The sequence below is a fragment of the Canis lupus genome, chromosome 30, assembly GCF_003254725.2.
Source record: "Canis lupus dingo isolate Sandy chromosome 30, ASM325472v2, whole genome shotgun sequence".
Lineage (NCBI taxonomy): Eukaryota > Metazoa > Chordata > Mammalia > Carnivora > Canidae > Canis > Canis lupus.
In genome coordinates this window covers 13822747-13835700 of record NC_064272.1, presented here as the reverse complement: position 1 = coordinate 13835700, position 12954 = coordinate 13822747, and positions in this window count along the sequence as shown.

Below are 12954 nucleotides of genomic sequence, written 5' to 3'. Positions count from 1 at the left end.
TGATCCTAGAGTCCTGGTATTGAGTCCCGCATGGAGTCTGCTTCTCCCTCTGCCTGTGTCTCTGCCTCTCTCTCTCTCTCTCCTTCCCTCTCTCTCATGAATAAATAAAACTCTAAAAAATAAAAATAAAAAAATAAAATTTGTGAATGCATATGGTACATATGGATTAAGAGCAATATGGTATATATGTATAATTAACTGAAATCAAAGTAACAGAATTTTGTCTTTCAGTCAGTCTAAACCTTGTCATTTGTGATCAGTTATATCCCAGTTTGAATAAAACACTGACACCATAAAGAGTATAATCAGCTCCTAACTGACCTAGATCATAATCTAAACATCTCCTAAACAAAATACACTCTGAAAAAAAACTTGGTGGATTGTTTCTGATACTATATCTAAATTTACTCAAGCATGGACAATGTAACTTCATCATAAATATACAGAAACTTGACCCACTTAAGAGATTGGATGCAGATGTCAGAAACAAATTGCTATAAGAGGAAGAGATATTCACAGCTGTTATATGGCCATGGTGGAGATCTTTGGGCTTCAGTGGGGTTATCCACCTGCAGGAGTTCCTGAGCACAGCTGTAGGTATAGGGAGATAACGATTATCCACCCTTCACCAAGCAAAATATCAAACCCCAAGAAGAGGCTAGAGTGCATGTGCTAAACAAGGGAGAAAACCATTGCAACACTCTACAATGTATAAAATAAAACAGGCTGTCCTGTTTTAACATTGCTTAGCCAGGCTGTCAACTTAAGGTCTGATGATCAGCAGGTTGTCTATTTTGCTCCAGTCCATTCCTAATGAAGGTTCTGTCTGTGGGATACCCTCGCAGAGCCTTTTAGGCCCTACCAGGCCAGCTGAAGGGCTAATGATTGGAGGCTGCTTTTAATTTCCTCCGGGCTTCTCTTTTGTTATCTTACTGCTTGCCATCTCTCAGATGCTTGTACTTGATGGATTCTGTGGAGATAAAGATAAGGGTAATTTCTTGCCTACGATGCTTTTCTTTTGATCTTTTGTGGTTTTATTTTTGCACTTTGGAGTATGGCACTCCTACTGTGCAGCCAGATGTGCCCAGATCCTATTGAGATTCAGCCCAGAGCATACAGACCACAGCAAGGCAGTTCTGAGATGGCCAGAATCATTTGTGTCCTGGGCCCAGGGAACAAGAGGAGGGAGGGAAGGGAGGGACGGTGAGGGACAGGAAGTAGGTGGGAGGATTTAGGCAGGGAAGGCTGGAAGAGGGGTGGTGGAGAAGGTCTTGGGGTGGGGAGATGGCCTGCTGCTTGCTCTACTTTCAGTGTTAAGTCATACATTTCAGGGGGTGGAATTCATTCTATGTTGGTTACAGAGAAAACAAATTACTGCGACTATATAAAATTCCACATTTGCAGTGCAGGGATATAAATAATGGTAATTATGCTGCTCCTTCCTCAGCATCTTGCTGGTGACCCTGAGCAGACCCCTGGAGCTAGCTGATTTGAACCCCTCTAGACCTGTTCTTCTTTGGTCTCTCGCAGCTTTGGAGTGACTGATTATGAGACAAACTGTCGTGTAGGCTATGGTCGTTTTGAAGCCATGATAATATAAGCCATCTGGGCTCCTGCTGCCCACAGAATCAGTCACAGCTGATTCTGATCTGCAGCTCCAAAGGTATGAAGACAGTTCCACACCTATCCTGCCAGAACTTCTAAAGAAATTTTTATTTCGGAACAAGTGTAGTGACCCTCAGATCAACAAGGCATGCATGTGCCATCTTGCTCAGTTCAACTGCACCAGGCTCCCAACTGGAATGTCTTTTTTTTTTTTTTTTAAACTTTATTTTATTTTATTTTATTTATGATAGTCATACAGAGAGAGAGAGAGAGAGGCAGAGACATAGGCAGAGGGAGAAGCAGGCTCCATGCACCGGGAGCCTGACGTGGGATTCGATCCTGGGTCTCCAGGATCGCGCCCTGGGCCAAAGGCAGGCGCCAAACCGCTGCGCCACCCAGGGATCCCCCAACTGGAATGTCTTAATTTTGTAAACTTCCTTCCTAAACTGGCATGTCCTCCACTTTTTTAAAACTGATTTAACCTGTTCCTTAGCCTTCACAATGGCTAAATCACTCCCTTTTCAGGACTTTCATTCCACCATCTTTTTACAAACATCCTGCTACTTGCTTTGTACTCTAGGTCTTGCTTTGTTTTGTTTTTCTGAGTTATGGGGGCGTGGAGCCAGCTGTATGGGCATACCAGCTGTGCTGCTCTTCAGAAGGACCCTGTCTTTGACTTAAGTTAATGTGGTTTAATGACACCATTAATGTCATCATAAGTTTTGGAAAAGGAATCCTGCAAGTTATTTACTCAGTCCTGAATGGAGCATCATTCCCCCAACCCTATCCCACCTCAGAAAGTGAACTCAGATTCACATACCCCCATATGGCCTACTTTGTGCTAGGACCATAATAGGTATTGAATGAATGTTCAATTTTAGGAAGGTGTTCTTAAGTCTGTGACTCAGAGTCCAGAGTCTGAAGCCCGATCCTTAGGCTCAAATTTCAGATTCCACCACCTACTAGCTTTGTGATCTTAGGTTATTGTTTTGTGTCTTACATTCTTGCTCTATAAAGAAATGATAATAGTACCTATTTCACAATGTTTTTGTGAGGATGAACAGAGTGAATACAGAAAGTTCATACAAGTTTCTGGCATGTAGTAAGTAAACGTTGTTTATTAGCCACTATTATTAGTGGTTTTGTTGTTGTTATGTGGAGATCTTTTTCTTTCTAACTAAATTTGATCCAGGTATGGAAGGAAAACAGTGTTCAGAAGGTTTCCCAAGAAGTCAGACTGTTTTAGCAAGCCCTCAAGGATTTGGTCACTGGCCTAGGAGTGCCTGCATTTTTTCCCCAAGAACAAATGAGCAGCATGAAGTCATCACCTCTAGAATTCCCACTGGCCCTAATTCAAGAAACTCAGCCTCTCTCTCCCAGCCACTCTTCTAGTATCAAGTGGAGCTCATCCCCAAGCAGAGAAAATGATTGTGTATTGGCAGCAGCAACTCAAAGGCTTGCAGCTGCCTCTCCCCCCACCCTTCCTGTGACTAGCCCCTGTGAAGGCTTCATTATGGTTGGCCACAGCCACTGTTCTCCTCTCCAAACTGGTGGTTAGAAGGCTCCAAAGAGGGCCACTCTGCTTTCTCCACACTGATTACTATGATCTTCAAGAAGCTCAGGGCCTGAAGCAGATTGTTTAGGGGCTGGTAAGCCCACACAAGAGCCCCGTGAGGAGTGGGGTCAGCTGGCATCATTGACTGTGTGAGGCAGGGACCCTGAGAGCCCAGAGGTTAAAGTCATCATGGCAAGGGGCAGGACTGGGAGCCCAGGAAGTTCTGCTGGTCAGTCTGTGTTAGACCAAGTTCTAGGATCCTGAACAAAGACTTTCCTGCTTGGGAAACAGAAATCCCATTCTTGCTATGAAATCATGAGCTTCAAAATTAAAAAAAAAAAAAAAAAAGAAGAAAGAAAGAAAGAAATCATGAGGCTCTGTATTTATACCTCATCCCTCAGCATCCCATCTATCTGATACTCCTCTCCTAAGCTAGTCTTATTGTGTCACTACAGCTTCACCAAGGCAGAAGTCTTCTCTTTCCCCATGATGATTTCCACTTCACTATGTAGCCAGCTCTGCCCCCATTCCTTTTTTCCTTTCTTCATCCTCACTCACCCCCCCCCCCCCCGCTCCCTGCCTCGTTTCCGTGGTTGTTGCTTGATGACATTTCTCCTTGCCAATTAAGGCAGTCCACTCAGCTTCCAACAATTTAGAGAAGGTGACCACAGAAATCAATGTTTTGTAATAAAAGGGGAACACATTTATGAAGCCTAATTTACTCTAACAAGCTCATTTTTGTTTTAATGTTTTTAAATCTTGGTAATTCTATTAAATTGGAAGTCTTTGAGAAGAATGTTGCAAGGATAATTACATAGTACAGTTTGTTTTCCAGACCCAGCTTTATGGAGAAATCAGAAGTGGTGGTGTAATGCAGCAGAGCTTCTGGGACTTTCTAAAAAGAGGAGATACAGCAGTGGTAATACCAGAAGTTGTGGCACACAAGAGCTGAGTGAAGATAGTAGGTGATATGGGCATTGGGTCTAGCAGGAAAGGACGTAAAGGGAGACAGATTGGCTCCATCTATTTATCATTCCATAAATATGCACTGGGCAGCTATGGGGTGACTGGCACTGTGCTAGACCTTGAGAGAGAGAAAGATACAGGAGCGAGCAGATAGCTCAAGGCCCTGCCCTCACAGAATTGCCAGTGGAGCTGGGAGGCCATTAGTGGTTTTTACAGAAGTTCAAACGGAAAGGGGCAATAATAGACTCTCTAGTACAACCTTTCCATTTTACAAATGAAGACATGGGCCGTGAAGTATAGGATTTACAGATATCATTGTCAGTACTGAGACTTACACCTAGATCTCCTGATTTCTACTTTAATGCTGTTTTATCCCCCTTTGATGTGACTCAAGGAATAATAAAAAGTGGCCTAAAATTTCTCCATCAGTGGGGCATGAGCTTCTCAAGGCCTGTGGTCCTTCCCTAGGGGACATGCACATTTTGACTGAATGCAAGCAGGATGTTATCTGAAGGGGTGGTTGGGGAGATGTTAAAGAAAAGGAGGAGTTTATGTCACCAGTACAGCTGAATCCTAAAACACAGAGTGGCCAGGCTCCAGGCTCCAGGATGCAAGACATGAAAAAGACAAAAGCAGGCCCTGAGAAGATGAGGAAGGAAAGAGGAACTGGGAAAGGACCTAGTCGTTAATAACCATGTATATTGCATATGTGCTTCTATAGTAAATCCTCAGGACAATCTCACAGGGTAAGTTTTGTCCATTTCTGACGGAACGGGGTGGAGCCACCATTTTCAAGAGGCAAAGGTAGGACCCAAATCTAGGTTGGCTGGTTTTAAATAAATATGTCTATTTCAAACAGCCACTCTACCCTCCCTCATAAAATTTCCCAGCTGCACAGTTTCCTGTGACTTAGTGTTTCATTATAGCCTTACATTTTATTTTATTTTATTTTACGTTTATTTTTTGACTGCTCTCTAAATACAATTAAGAATCTTTAAACATTTAAAAATCAGTGGAAGTAGCTGATTAGAACGTATTCTGAATTGCCATATGCGGAGAATGACTGCTTCCTAAATTATTCTCTTTGTAAGCCTTTGCAGTTTCAAAGACTGGGTTCTCTTGAAATAGGACACTAGCTTTATATTGACAATTGGTAAATTTTCCTGTCTTGCCCCTATAGTCTAGTGTAGCACCATCCCATAGAACTTTCTACAATAATAGATATGTTTCAAATTCGTGATATCCAATATCATCACTAGACACATGTGACTACTGAGCACTTGAAATGCGGCGAAGATGATGGAAGAACTGAATTTTAAATTTTGTTTAATTTTAATTTAAAATAGCCACATCATGGCTAATGGCTAACATATTGAACAACCCGTATTTAAAAGGTTCTATAAATGTATGTTGCATACACAGACCTATGCTTACCTGCTAAGAAAGTTCAGCATATACTGGGGGAAACTAAAGAATGGTGGCACTCTGATATAAAGACACAAATGTCAGAAGCAATCAGGCATAATAGCTTTAGTAACATCCAGACATCGTTAGTGGACCTAAGGATTCATTAAGTTTTAGAATCCCTTCACTGATGAGCAGGATGCACTTGTCTGATATGGCTAGCTGTGTCACATTAGTTTACCGACGAAATGAACATTCTAGAAAATTTATGTCCTTGTTTAAAAGCCTAGGAAAAAAACCAAAACTTTCAGGCTTTGACTACGTCAAGTACAAAGCACTTTCAAAATCTCCATTGGGCCCAGATTAGCTTTGCCTGTGGATGTGAACACAATCCAGCATTGGTCCAGGCCTTTTACTCAACCACATTATAAACTGCTTTAGGGCTTTTGTTTCTTCTTCCTCAGCTCTATTTGATCCCCTCAAAATTATGCTAAGTTTCACAGTGTTCCTAGCAAGTTTGTCATACGACTGAGGTATATTTTGAAAAAGAATCTCTGAATGAAATACTATTATAACCTAATTAGAACCATGATTATTGGAACACCTAGGTGGCTCAGTTGGTTAACTGTCTGACTCTCGATTTCACCTCAGGTCATGATGGGTCTTGAGATGGAGCCCCATGTCAGGCTCAGTGCTTCATGATTCTCTCTCTTCCTCTGCCCCTCCCCCTGCTCTCTCTCTTTCTTTCTCACAAATAAATAAATAAATCTTTTAAAAATTTTAAAAAAGAATCATGATTATCATTTTTTTCCTTTTTCTCTTTTGTATGTTCATTCTACCCAGTAGATATTAATCCCTAGAAAGATTTTGAGTTGGTATAAAGTACTTGAATTTTCATAATAACTCTAAGTGATTGAAATACATAAAAAAATATTTCTTCTACTTACCATAGCACCTTCCTCTCAGAATCTTACGTCCTCTGGCTTATTCTGCTTATTCCCACAGAACAGAGAAAAGAGGAATCCCTCCCACCTCTCTCATACTTTCCATATTCCAGGCAAATATCAATTGTCAACTGCTCTAAGAATTATAAATGGATTAATTCACTTAATCCTCATGGCAATCCTTACAAAATCACCATTATAGATGACGAGAGTAAAGTACAGAGAGGCTAAGGAGCTTGATTATTCAACAAATTATCAGTTAGGTGCCAGATATACACATACCCGGCACTGTGCTAGGTGCCACAGAGATATAGTTCATATCCTTAAGAAATTTCCAGTCCAGGAAGGACAGAAGATATGCATCTGGCCTATCTAAAATTCAAGGTGACATGATAAATTCCATAAAAGGTAACACGGCAGGCCAAGTGTGGTCAGAACTAAAACTATTCTTTCTACAAGAGTGAAAAGCCTCTCTTCTCTTTTGTCTTCTGAGAGTCATACTGGTCAGAGCTAAGGCTCTCCTCCCCAGGTGAACACCCTAAATTTATGTTTAAAATATGAAAATAATCTCATAGACTACTCTACTGCTCTTAGGCATAAAATAGCTATAGCCATCATGCCCAATCAGAGCCCTGAGTCATGGAGAACACACAGTACTTTCCTCTGAAACTGATGAAATCCAGATCTGCCCATGGGGCTGTTGAAAGCACTTCATTCACACATTACCACTTCTGCCCCCAGGAAATAAATTACAACCAGGTGGTCTCCTACCCATTTCAGAAACCAGGAAAGTGAAATATATAAAGACAGTCCTTTCACCAGATGTTTCAGAAAGCTTTGGAGAATAAAAAATAGGAGCCATATTTCCTATCATCTCAGTCCATTTCTTTCCCTCCTCCCCAATAGACCATGATAAGCTCCAATGTTTATATGGGGATCATTGCTAAGAAGCAATTACAGTAAAAAGCTAAACCTATACTCCATTGTTTTTATTATTACTTTAAAAAATATTTGTCTATAAATAAACTGGAGGGGGGCCAGAGATAAAAATTACTGTACATAAAAGGATAAATTATGAACCAAAAAAGGCCAAGAAATAAATAGTGATTATGATGGCAGGGTCATGGTGATCATTCTTCATAGGAAAGCAACTACTAATCATCCAAGGTAAAACATCATCTTATTCAAAGACATGGGGAGGCTCCCTTTCACACATGGTGTTCAAATAATCTTTGGACAGGCAAGTGAAGAGTTTAGAGAATACTATCATCCACCTACAAAGAAAACTCAGAGCCTTGCCCTAGAATCAATTGTGGGACTCTGAAAAAAATAGTTTCTAAAAATTCCCAAAGTCTATAGAAAGTTGGAGCTTTTTCTAAACTGAGTTTAAATGTATTTAGTTCATAATATATTAGTAAACCTTTTTATGATATGCTTTCCTATTAGGATAATTGTGGAAACAATACCCACTCAAATCACCTGATTAAATCGATCAGCTGATGGTGTTGCTAATAGCTTCAAAGGATGAGGAGCTGCCAGCCTCTGATATCACCAGGTAAACATAGCCGATGGCTCTGTAAATAAATTTGAGCATTTCTTATGTTCCTCCAGTCATCTTATTGGGTGGCTCTCTTGGTGTTTTGGAGGTTTGGGAATGGTTTTTTTTTTGGGATGCTTTGCCAAAATGTCATGCTCAGCCCCCATTTTATATAAGCATTAGAATTTGTTCATATCAGGATCCCTGGGTGGCTCAGCGGTTCGGCGCCTGCCTTTGGCCCACGGCACAATCCTGGGGTCCCAGGATCGAGTCCCGCATCGGGCTCCGGGCAGGGAGCCTGCTTCTTCCTCTGCCTGTGTCTCTGCCTCTCTCTCTCTCTCTATCATGAATAAATAAATAAAATCTTTAAAAAAAAAAAAAAGAATTTGTTCATATCCTGATAGAAAGGATTTGAAGATTATCTGCCTATTTGGTGTAATCAACATCTCCTTCCTCTTATATAACTTTTAACAATGGAGACTTGACCCTATTCACCTATTTTAAAATATTCATTAGCTAGTGTTCTCGACTAAAGAGTTCTTCCTATTCTTCTCTGGGAGGAGAATAGGCCTAGTCTAACTTACGTGGGACTAAGTAGAAACATGGTAGGTACTGGCATTTCCTGGGGATCAATGTTAGAAGTATTTTAAGGATCATCTTCCCCAAACGATTTAGCTTTACTTTTTGTTTTCAGCTTTTTCCCTTCTCTCTCAAATGAATGTTAGAAAGGTGGGGGGGGGGGGGGGGAGGAATACTGAGAGAGAGAGAGAGAGAGAGAGAGATCAAAAGAGGTGAACTCTCAGTGCAAATGGGAATACTCAAATAGACCAAGAATTGAAGAGGCTTCCAATTTCCACTGTTGCTCAGAATCTCCCTCTGGGTTAGACTGTCCTCATTTGGAGCTCTGAAATTCTGAGGTTTCCTTGCTCTCACAATGGTGTCCAGAGTAGAATGTCGTGTTTAACTAGAAATACTGTAAACAGGGACTTGGAAGAGCAATTCAAAACAGCAAAATCTTGCCCCTGAAATTGTTTTTGTAATTATAATCTTTGCGTTGGGAAAACATGGCCTTCTCATTTACATGCCCTCCTAGTGTGAAGGCCTGATGCATGCTGATCTGCAATGTAAATCATGAAGAACCAATCACAACTAGATTTAAGACAGCGGTTCTCCAACTCTGCAGTCAAGTGCACTGAGTTCTTTTTTTTTTTTCTTTTTTCCTTCCCAGAATCCCTTCTCTTCTTCTTCTCTTAAAAGCTATTTAAGCAGGTGAGCACAGTCCTGAAAGGCCAAGCAAATGGAAAGGAGGGCTGCAAGATACAGCACAACTAAGGAGCCAGACGTCAGCTGTAAAAAGACTACAATGGGAAATGCATTTTCAAAACTTTCCCTGGCACACACACATACACATACACAGCCTTTCTTCTAACAGTCTCTGATTTGAATAATTTTCCACCTCTGATCTCTGAGTCCTGAATATCTTTCTTAGGCAACATCCGTTGCAAACAAAACATAAAGCTTTTCAATTTTATATCAAAACTTCAACAATAAATTTTTGAGGAGGTAAAGTTATCATCTATTTTCTTTGTAATTTGATTTTTATTTCAATACTCTAGAATCTTAGTCCTCTTATCTGTATTTAACTGGCAATTTTTTTGGAATGCTTCATTCCTTACTTGCCATCTACAACTACGTGGTCCTTCCCTTCCACCCCCATTTCCCTCTCCAGCCTCCTGTCTGTACCTTAACTATTCATTCCCTAACCTGAACAGTAAGTAAGACATCTGAAGAGAATAAAGTCTGAAAACACAGAAGTTTGGTACACGGAAGTTTGGTCCATCGATGCCCCAGATGGAAAACCCTAAAACTCTGCCGTCTTTAATCGCAGGAATTAAAATATTCCTTTCTGAACTCTTAAATCTTCTAACTAGTTTCAAATAATATGCAAAATATCTCATGAATTCATTGTAGCAATTTCACAAATTCTTGAATGATTCTGTCCCTTAGGGCTGGAACCTACACACATTTTAGGCAGTTTAAAGCTGTTAAATAAACTGACTTTGTCACTTTTTTTCTTCCTGTACTTAAACTGCCAGCAATAGAGAAACGAAGTGGACTGCAAGGCCTTTTGCTGACCACATGTCTCCTCCCTGCAGAATGGCAAGCAGCCACTTCTAACCATAACTGTTATGTGCCTGTATCATTGCTGGCATCATCTAGCTGATTCACTCTTAGTCCCTTCACTGGAGGGGAGATGCGTTAACTGAAAATGTGTAGGGAAAAGAACATATTCTGGTTCAATGGTAACTCCCAAGTTGCCTTTCCTCTGCCAAATAACAGTGGACTCCTAATCTTAAGTTTCAACCTCAAAATAGATCAGGGAGAGACTGGTGGGAGGCGGAGGAAGAACTGAGCCATGAGAACGGTTACTTGTGATTTGTAAAAATTAAACCCAAAGTATAAAATTAAAAACAGGAGAAAAATGTCAACCAGTCAATTAACTGGTAGCAAAAATTATTTTGTTTTTCCTATTTTCTTCACGTGAAAGACTAAGGGAACTGAGAATACTTATTCTGAAGAATAAAATTATAGGGAGGCATGGGATATTGGATGTGGGGACAAGGAAACCTCGACTCTCTTTGAATGGTTGAAGTACTGCACTGGAAAGAAGGGACAAGTTTGACATATGTGACCCTAAGGAGAACAAAGTCCAATGGATGGAAGGTATAGGAGAATGGATTTTGAGAATGTTAAGAATATTAGATAGCAGTTCATAAGAATCAGACCTACCCAATGATAGAATGGGACATCTTGGTGGAAGGAGAGATTCAGTTACTGAAGCTAAGTCTTCCTTATGTGGATCTAATGGTATGATGGGAGGAACACTGGACCAGGAGTCAGAAGTCCTTGCTTTGTCACTTACTGGCTAAATGATATTGAGAAACATAAATTAATGCACTTCGACTTCACTTTTCTCATCTTCAAAATGAGATACGTAGATGTGCTTTACTCTATAGTCCTTCCAGCTCCCATAACATCCTATTATTATTTACCTAGACATCTTTCGATTAGTTATGCATAAATTGATGAGGTGCTTAGGTAATATGTGGACACAATTTGGGCATACTATTTGAATATACATTTCTCAAATTTTATTCTCACTATACAGAATGCCTGAAAGCATTACTCTTATGCATTGCAGTGAAAATTTCTCCTATAACCAGAAGTGCTTGAGGATTTTGGTTAACCTCTGTTTCCTGTAAATGGTACAGCTAAATTTGTTCAAGGAGAAGCTGTAAGTAATACAGAGAGGGGAAATGTGTTATACCCAACTAGGATTGGAGCTTACTGGTTTTATTGATGATGCATTCTGCTGTGTGTTGTTCAAAGTAAAATAGAAAACCATGAAAAAGATTGAGGCTATACTCAGGTCTTGCAGGAATCAAGATAAGGGTTCAGTGAAGCACAGTAGTATTTTTTTCCTAAGACTGAGAACCCACAAGATTGGATATTGGTAAATGCTCTGCAATCACTGTAAAATCTCAATTATTGCTCCATATCCATCCCTGAAGCTCATGTTCATCTCATCCTTTGCTCTCACCCCTCAACACACACACCTGCATCAAATCATTCAGAAAGCATTCCGTGGAAAGATATTATGATAAGATGGTATGGTTAAACTTAAAGGACAAGTATCTGTGGCTCTATATTCTTTCTATCCTGGGAAAAGTAAGAATTAGAAAAGCAAGAATCATGAGCAACCCACCTCTCTTTGCTGAAAGCCGTTATGACATTCAGAGGGGAAGGCACACTTCTTTATCTCTCCTTCTATTTTTAAATCACTAAAAGGTATAGCCCCAGAAAGGGCTTATTGATAAAAGTACCAGCACCAAAGACCATATTATGATGCCAAGATTCAAAATTTACCTCAGAAACTGAAAAAGAAAGAGACAAAGAGAGAGAGAGAGAGACAGAGACAGAGACAGAGAGAGCGAGCAAGCGCTTATCAATGGAGATGATTCAAGAATCCCACAGGAAAACAATTAAATAATACTTTAAATCTGCTTCTTTGTGAAATATGTTTTTCAAAATTTTGAAACTACTTTCAAGAATGTATCTTAATATATATCCTTTATGATTGTTTGCATATCCCTTGTATTTATGTTAATGGCTTCAATAAAAAAGGAAAAGATTCTGCATACAACAGTCTTGACAACCTTACCCAATATTTTACACAAATGTACAAAATTGGCTTAATTGTTGTCTTTAGGAAAAAGGATTATTCACTCATTCCTTCCTAACATATGTTTGCTCTCAATCCCTTTTTTAGGCACTGCTCTAGGAACCAAGATGAATTAAAAAATGAGATTAATATATTGCCTAGCTTCAAATGATTTAGTCTCACACTAAGAAAACTAGATGTGTAATAAAACTTAAATAATATGATATGGGCTACAAGAGAGGTATAAGTTTAGAGAATTAAGAGACAAATTCTGATGGACAAAATCAAAGAACTCTTCATGGAGAAGATAACATGTGCCCCAAGCATGACACATTCCCAATGAGAATAGCATATGGAAGGGTGTCAAAGTAGAAGGATACCAAGATATAAAGTACTGGAGGTGTGACTCCTTGTTAAAAGCATACAATACAGAAAAAGACTAAGGGAAATCATTATCTACTATTTATGCTAGGAAAAGGAATTTGATTTTTATTTGGTTGACTCTAGAAAACCCTTGAACTTGTTCAGTATGGTCAGGGACTCCTAAATTGGATGCAGGTCTAAAGAAATTATAAAGACAGAACACACAACTCTTTAGGAACTATCAGTGTAATTTGCAATCCTAAAACTCAGTATCTTTTGTGAGGCCCTTGGGATAGCCTGAAAAGGTTAATCATGATTTTCATTATGAATAGAATTTCACTGAATGTAGGGGATATAT